At 36.2% G+C, this 8341-nt stretch overlaps 1 non-coding gene across 1 annotated transcript; it reads left to right on the top strand.

The window, feature by feature from the left end:
- Positions 1-880: 880 nt before the first annotated feature.
- Positions 881-987, top strand: LOC121217110 (small nucleolar RNA R71). The gene has a single exon (XR_005913314.1). It is a non-coding gene; the product is annotated as a small nucleolar RNA R71 (small nucleolar RNA).
- The last annotated feature ends 7354 nt before the right edge of the window (positions 988-8341 follow it).

The raw sequence follows: 8341 nt of genomic DNA, 5'->3' as shown, positions 1-8341 counted from the left end.
TTTTCAATTTTGCTGGGTATGGAACTGATGGTTTATATTCCTTTGACACTGGTTTGTCATTATTTTCGGGTTTTTCTTCCCCCTTTCGCTTACCACGGCTTCTTGTTTTGGCTTCTTTTCAGATTCCGCTAACACTTTCCCACTCATTAGTGTAACTGGTTCTACATGCTTATTTGATTTGGTGTTACTAAGTAAACTTCCTAGTGGTCTTTCTGAAATCAATTTGTACAGCTGGCCTATCTGAGTTTCGAGCCCTTGGATCGACGCTTGTTGATCTTTAATTGTTGTCTCAGTGTTCTGGAAACAAGTTTCTAACATCGATATAAACCTTGAGAGCATCTCTTCAAGGTTTGGCTTCTTTTCCTGTTGGTAGGGTGGTTGTTGGTAGCCTGGAGGTAGTATCTGATTTCCTTGGTCTCCCCATGAGAAATTTGGGTGGTTCCTCCAACCTGCATTGTAAGTGTTACTATATGGATTGTTTTGAGATCGAGAATTATTACCAATGTAATTTAACTGCACGTTATCCATGTTGTGGCCATAAGGTTGGTATTCCGAATTGCTTGATCCACCTCCACTTGCTTCGCACTGCATTACTGGGTGAACTTGTGAAGAACTAAGAAAACTATCAATTTTCTTATTCAAGAGTTCTACCTGATTAGAGAGCATGGTGACCGAATTGACATTATAAACATCGGCTGTTTTCGTTGGGTTTGTCCTCATGACTTGCCACTGATAGTTATTCAGTGACATCTCCTCTATAAACTCATAAGCATCTTCAGCTGTTTTATTATTGATGGTTCCGCCAGCAGCTGCATCAACCATTTGCTGAGCCGAAGGATTCAGGCCATTATGGAACGTTTGAACCTGAAGCCAAAGTGGTAACCCATGGTGAGGGCACCTTCTCAGTAAGTCCTTGTATCTCTCCCATGCATCATAAAGATTTTCTAAGTCCATCTGCACAAATGAAGAGATATCATTACATAATTTGGCCGTTTTAGCTGGCGGGAAATATTTTAATAGAAACTTTTCGGTCATTTGTTCCCAAGTAGTGATTGAGCGTCGTGGTAATGAGTTCAACCACTGTTTACCTTTGTTACTCAATAAAAAAGGGAATAACCGAAGATGAATGGCATCATTAGAAACACCATTAATTTTAAATGTATCGCATAGTTCCAAAAAGTTTGCTAAGTGAGCGTTGGGATCCTCATCCTACAAACGATCAAACTGAAGAAATTGCTGTATCATTTGAATAGTGTCAGGTTTTAGTTCAAAAGTATTTGCAGCTACAGCAGGTCTAACTATGCTCGATTCAATTCCTGTTAAAGAAGGTTTAGCATAATCATACATAGTGCGTGGAGCAGGATTTTGATTAACCGCAATTACAGGAGGTAGCTGATTGTCTTGGTTTTCAGCCATCTCTTCGGTTGGGGGTTGAGTACCGTCCTCTTGCTCATTCTCTGTGTATCTTAAGCTTCGCCTTATTTCTCTTTGGTTTCTGTGAACTATAAGATCGATTTCTTCGACAAAAAGTAGTGGTCCTGACGGGTTTCTTCTAGTCCTAAACTATAAAAACCTGCCAAGAGAAAGAAAAATTAAATTAATAAATAATAATAATAATAAATTAAAAATTAAATTGCAAGAAAAATAAATGGCTAAAGTAATAAAAATTGAGCGTTCCTAATATCTTAGTTCCCCAGAAACAGAGCCAAAAACTTGATCGCGTGATTTCGTGATAGGTTTTAAATATTAATTAACTTGAAACAAACTATTAGCGCGATATAGGCAAGTGTACCTATCGAACAGTAGTATAGTTTTAGCAAGACAAGATTGTCGAACCCAAAGGAACTAAAAGTACTAGTAATGACTGTCTTTTTATTATCTAGCCTAAGAATAAGGTGGTTTTGTTTTAACTAGCTAATTAACTAATCTAAGAATTCATAGATAATGGAATTGGGGAATTACTTTTGGAAAAACAATTGAATTAAGACAATACATAAGGACAAAATCCACCTAGACTGTACTTGTTATTCTGGCTCCGAATCGGACGATTTATTCATTTAACTTGTTCCGTAGAGATCCCTAAGTTATGTTATTATCCCTACTCAAGACTAATAACGTCTAATCCCTAGATTGAATAATTGAGACTTTTCTCTAATTAACACCCTAGGGTTGCATTAACTCAATCTATGGATCCCCTTATTAGGTTTCACCCTAATCCGGCAAAATCTTGTCACCCTAAGTCTAGGCGTGCAAACAACTTCGCTTAATTATGAAAAATGTACTCTTAGACAGGTTCTATTCCTCCTCTGAATAAGAGCTTATCTTGAATCAGTATCCTGGGATATCAAAACAAGAATTAAGAACACATAATTAAGAACAAGTTAAATATTTATCATACAATTCAGAAAATAATAACAAGATTCGTCTTAGGTTTCATTCCCCTTAGGTATTTAAGGGATTTAGTTCATAACTAAAAAGGAAAACATCTCAGAGGAATAACAAATACAAACATAAAGAAAACCCAAAACTCCTGAAGGGAAATTGAGGGGAGGTCTTCAATCTTGATGGTGACTCCAGCTTCTGAGATGGATCAATCGGCTTCCTTCGAGTAATTCCTTCCTTCCTCTCCATGTGTCCCCTTATTTTCCTCCTTTAGGGTGTATTTATAGGCTTTAGAATGCCTAAAAGCCCTCAAATTTGGCCATTTCTAAATTGGACTCAACTTGGGGTCGACAGGGACATACCCGTCTGAAACGCCCGTGTGAATCGTGCTTCGAATCTTCCAAATTGACACGGCCGTATGGTCTGCCCATGTGAGGAGGTCCAGGCCGTGATGAATTTATACTTTGGCCCATTTTTCTCTGTTTTTGGCCCGTTTCTCGTTCCTTTCGCTCTCTTAAGTATAAAACATGAAATTAAAGCATTAGGAGCATCAATTCACCAATTCTAATGGGAAATCATCCATAAAATGCATTAAACATGGGGTAAAAATATGTATAAATTACGGTTTATCATAGTCCTACAATATAAAGTAATCTCGAGCACAGCCTAGATACACAGGCGTGTCTAGTGGCTGTTTGAGGCACACAGCCTTGGTGCATAGGCATGTGTGACCATTTCAAAGGGTATACGGCCTAGGCACACGGGCATGTGGTTAGCCGTGTGACTCAAGTCAGTTTTGACCATGGCCAAGGCACACGGGTGTGTCTTGTGGCCGTGTGGTTAAGTCAGTATGTATGCCTTGTTTCGTCATGGCCTAGACATATGGCTGTGTCTAATGCCGTGTGAGGCACACAGCCTGTTCACACGGGTGTGCGACCTTTGTAACTTCGAAAAAATTGTTTAACTTCGAAAAAAATTTGTATGTACTTAGTTTAGTTCCGACCCCTTCTTAAAGCTTGTTTAAGGTCTCATTGACCTTAGTAAGGGACTCTGTGCTGTTGTTTGACTATGATGCTATGATGTTTGTGAATTGATCATAAAATGTTCTGATATGTCCGGTAATGCCTCTTAACCCTAGTCTAGTGACGGATACAGGTTAGGGGTGTTACATCGTCAGCAAAAGAAAAAGGGAATAATTGAGTTTGAAAAATGTCATCGTATATCCTGTTATACTTTCAAGTATCACAAATGGTTAGAAATCGCTTAAGGTGTTAATTTGGATCCTCATTCATTGACCCTCAAAATTGAAGATTTGATTGTATGGTTTGGATCAATGCCGGTTTAATTTCAAAGTTGTTATCATTAGTCGCTCGGAGGTTACTGCAACCTTGAACGACATTTAAGTTAGGTATCGCATAGTCGCGCAAAGTTCTTTGTTCCATGGGTGGTTGGGATGGTTGTTGAATTTCTTCTTGTGGATTTTCAATGGGTTACTCTCTTGGTGGAAATGAAATGTCTCTCGGATTTTACACTCTTCTTGCATGTGTGATGATACGTTCTGGTTCTGACTCAAATTGTAAGACATCGTTACCGATTCGACTCATACAATGTTCCTACAAGCACGAAAGATTGAAGAAAATTAATTAAATCTAGAAACAAAATAAAACAACAGAAAATAAGGTTGTATATATAAATCTTATTTTGGCTACTTGTCTTTATTTAAAAGTGGACATTAAAAATTACTCAATCTTACACCATTTTCCCTAGAAACGGTGCCAAAAACTTTACTCTCTATATGTATGCATTAAAACAATGAATTTATATAATAATTTTTAAAGCCCGATTTTATTGTGAGCGAACAAGCCAGTTATAATATTTATAGTGTTACAATGAAATACCAAAGTGCTCCAAGGATTGAGCCTAAAGGAAGTGGTGATTGAGCTATAACTAGCGTACACAATAGATTCTAAGTGCTATAACTAGCGTACACAATAGAGTCTAAGTGGTTACTAATATGATTTTATAGTACGACAGTCCATGAAAGATGATTTTTGCTAGAAAATTAAATATTCTACCCTAAGGATGAAATTGCAAGAAATGTAGAGTAAAGGGACTATCCAACAAATAACTAATGGGGATTGGTTGTCTCCAATATGGTTTACCAAATGTTGGACTCGAGGTATAAATCGATTAAATTACTAAGTGACTCTATTTTATCTTCTGATCTCAATTTTACCGACTTAGGGAATTAGGTTCAGCTTATCTTCCGACTTCATTGGTTTATCCGAAACTAACGAACGGATGCGTGACAAGATTACCTTTCAGTCTCCCTTCATCTTAATATTTTCCTTAGGGGCGTCACTACCTAAGTTCTTAGTTCTATTCAAATTAGTCAAATTTGTTACAATTTAGTCCTTTTTCCAAAGAGTTTAGTTGCTCCACATTTCCATCAACGAACCTCCTTAAATGTTTAGCTACACATGCTCAAAGTGAAGAAAATAAACATAGTAATGGAAAACAAAAGAACCATGAAGGTAAAGGTTGAGAAACATACAAACGTTGAGATTTTATACAAGAAAACTTAAATAGCATGAAACCAAAAATATTAATAGAGAAATCAAAAGCAAGAAACATAAAAGGAATAAACTTTGACAAATTTAAAGTAAAATAAACTAAAATACATTAAACTAAGGCATAGAGATTCCTGAACTAGAAGTATAGGGGCTTGAAATATAAATAAACCTTAACTACAGTGTTAAGAAACTTAACTAAAATAAAGATCAACAAGAACAAGAGTTAAATGAAGAAAAATAAACTCTAATCTAATTTAAAAGAAGAGAAAAATAAAAACCCTAGAAGAAGTGCAGAGAAAACTAAACCTAAACTAAGCTAATGTGTTGCTCTCTCCTCTTTAGTAGTTTTTGGCTATTTTGAAGTGTATTTTGATGACTTTTCAATGCCAAAAATGCCTCTACATGGGCCTTGTGTGATTGGTGGCTGGGTAGACAAAGGTTGCCCTTTTTGTCAAAGTTTGTCCCTTTGATGAAGGTGATATCGTGATACCCAGAAGAGGATATTGCGATATCTCGAGTAGTGTTGAAACTTGAGGTCTTCTTTGGGAGGTGGATATGGCGATACCCAAGGGTATGTCGCGATACCACTATAGGTAGTCCTTGGTCTTCTACACTAACAGAGGTATCGTGACAGCAAGGGTTGGATATTATGATACCCTTTCCCTTATTGTTGTTCTCACTTGTTTTCAAACTCCAACATGCCCATACAACATTCAAACACACGTTAGGCCTCCAAATGGCACTAGCAGCCAATTTGGGTAAAAAAATAAACAGAATTGATACATTTTCACTTATTATCCAAAAATATTACAAAAACGAAAAATAATGAAAATTTAAGGTAAAAACTCTCTTTTGCTCAAGAAAAATCTCCTTAAGTGATCGAAAAAGCATAATTTTCCACGTCGATTTGTGGCAAATCAACAATGTCGTTGAACTGAAAGTGAACACTCAGATTGGAATGGTGTTCAATCCTTAACCAAGGAGTTCATGGGCTTTAAGGCCATTTACAACATAGGGAAAAGACACATACCTTTACTCAAATCATGAAGGAATTACAATCCTATGAGTTGATGTTCACTACTGGGAAGCAGGTTTAGGTAAGATTTGAAGCAAACTTAGTTATAGGGCCCTCATCCTCTAAAGGGAAGAAAAAAGGTAAGGGAAAGAAGAAACCAACTAAGTCTTTGGTTCCACCTCATGTGGATTGGAAGAAGGCTATGGCATTGAAGGATCCTAAAAAGATCAAATGTTTCTTATTCAATAGAAAAGGGCACTTCAGATCAAACTGCAAGAAGTATAAATATTACCTAGCCGAAAAGGGAAAATGTGTGGAACTCTTTATGGTTGAAGCTTACTTAGTGGAAGAATCAATTAAAAACTGAGTTATTGATTCTAGAACCACTAACCATGTGCGTGTTTCTTTAGGGGGTTAGTGAAATATGAAGTTTGCATGACAGGAGCCTCTCGTTGCAGATCAAAGATGGGAGCTATGTTTCAGCTGAAGTAGTGTGAGAAGTTATTTCACATTCTTATAATTTTAGGAAGATTATTTTAAAAGACGTATTTTTTGTACCTTGTTTTAAGAGGAATTTATTTTCTATATCATGTTTATTTAATGACAATTATTCCATGACATTTAATAAAGGGATTTCTATTCATAGAAATTGTTCCTTGATCTGTAATGTATGGACGGAAAACAATTTCTATTTAATCAAACCAAATAACTACTTGATTCTTCAAACTAAATTGGTGAATAAAAAGCTTAAAACTTCTCACCTTAATGAGGGGTACTTATGGCACTTAAGTGTCACTTTAGAGGTTTAAATTGGAAGAGACCTTATGCTAACAATCTTTACTGAAAAATCAGGAAAAGATAGTAACTGAATACAACGTTGAAATCTAATTCTAGTTCAGATGGATTAGAACTAGCCGATCCTTTTGTGGGGGACAAAATGATTGAAAGCGAGTGGATTTTGCACGGTTGAAAGTTGTGCGGCAAAGGCTATATATAGTTGGAGAGTGACTTCCCAACGGAGACTTCTTCTCGAATCTATTTCATTCTTCATCTTTTTCCTTGGTCGATTCGAGGAAATAATGATTAAATAAAGCTTTGCATTGAGCAATTATCATGATGGAGAATCGAGTAAGCCACTGCCAGGAGTGTAACAATCTGTTTTTAGCTAAATCAGAACGGTGGTTTCGGGACCACAAATTTGAATTTTAAAAATTTATTTTATTATTATTTTAATATTTACAGCATGATATTAGTGTTGTGTGAAATTTTCGTAAAGAAATTTTATTGTTTAAGTGTTTAATTCGGTAAAAATGACTAAATCGCGTAAAGCGTAAAAGTTGTGTTCTATAAGCTAAAGGTGTTAAATAGCTATAGAACTTAAAAGTGAAGGTTATTATATGGTAAATAGATCATTTATGAGATATTGGATGATAGTGGAGTGACAATTGGTGCTATTAATAATGTTTTTAAAGGGTAAAAGGGTAAATAGGTAATTAAAGTTAATAATTGTAACACCCCGAACCCGAGACCGACACCGGAGTCGAACACGAGGTGTTAACAGACTTTAAACCCCTTATAAAAATATTTCCCAGACACTGCCAATCTGCGTACTAGTCGCTTTAAAAATCATATCTTGAGTTTCACAACTCGAAAATCAGTTTCGTGATTTTTCCCCGAAACTAGACTCATATCTCCATCTACATATTTTTTTCTAGAATTTTTGGTCGGGCCAATTAGTACAGTTTATTAGTCAAAGTCTCCCATGTTACAGAGATCGACTACCCTGACCTTTGCGCATTACGACTTGGATATCTCCTTGTACAGGGCTCCAATACTGATGCCGTTTGTTTCTGTAGAAACTAGACTCAGAGAGGAATCTATCCATATATGGTATATCTCCTAATTATCTCTGGTTAATTTATAATGAATTTCCAAAGTCGGAACAGGAAATCCAGAAACCGTTCTGGCCCTGTCTCACGAGAACCTGAATATCTCTTAACATACTGTCCGTATGATTGTTTCGTTACTTTCCTATGAAAGTAGATTCATCAAGGTTTGTTTACATAATTTATTCACTATTTAATTCCCTACCTACTATTTTTAGTGATTTTCCAAATCTACATCACTGCTGCTGTCAGCATCTGCCTTTAAGGTAGACTTTACCTATTTCATGGTTTCCATGATTCAACTAGCCCTTTTTGCATAAATAGCACAATTTATGATAGTGATTAACCATTCCCATGGCTAATCCTTGTCAACCATATCCACACTCAATGATTATAACATTATACTCAAACACATATAAGCAATTTTCGCATGGCTATCCAAAATTATACAAGTCCAAAGGGTCCATGACCCACAACAAACGGGT

This window comes from Gossypium hirsutum, chromosome A02, assembly GCF_007990345.1.
Source record: "Gossypium hirsutum isolate 1008001.06 chromosome A02, Gossypium_hirsutum_v2.1, whole genome shotgun sequence".
Lineage (NCBI taxonomy): Eukaryota > Viridiplantae > Streptophyta > Magnoliopsida > Malvales > Malvaceae > Gossypium > Gossypium hirsutum.
This window is presented reverse-complemented; position numbering and strand designations above follow the sequence as displayed.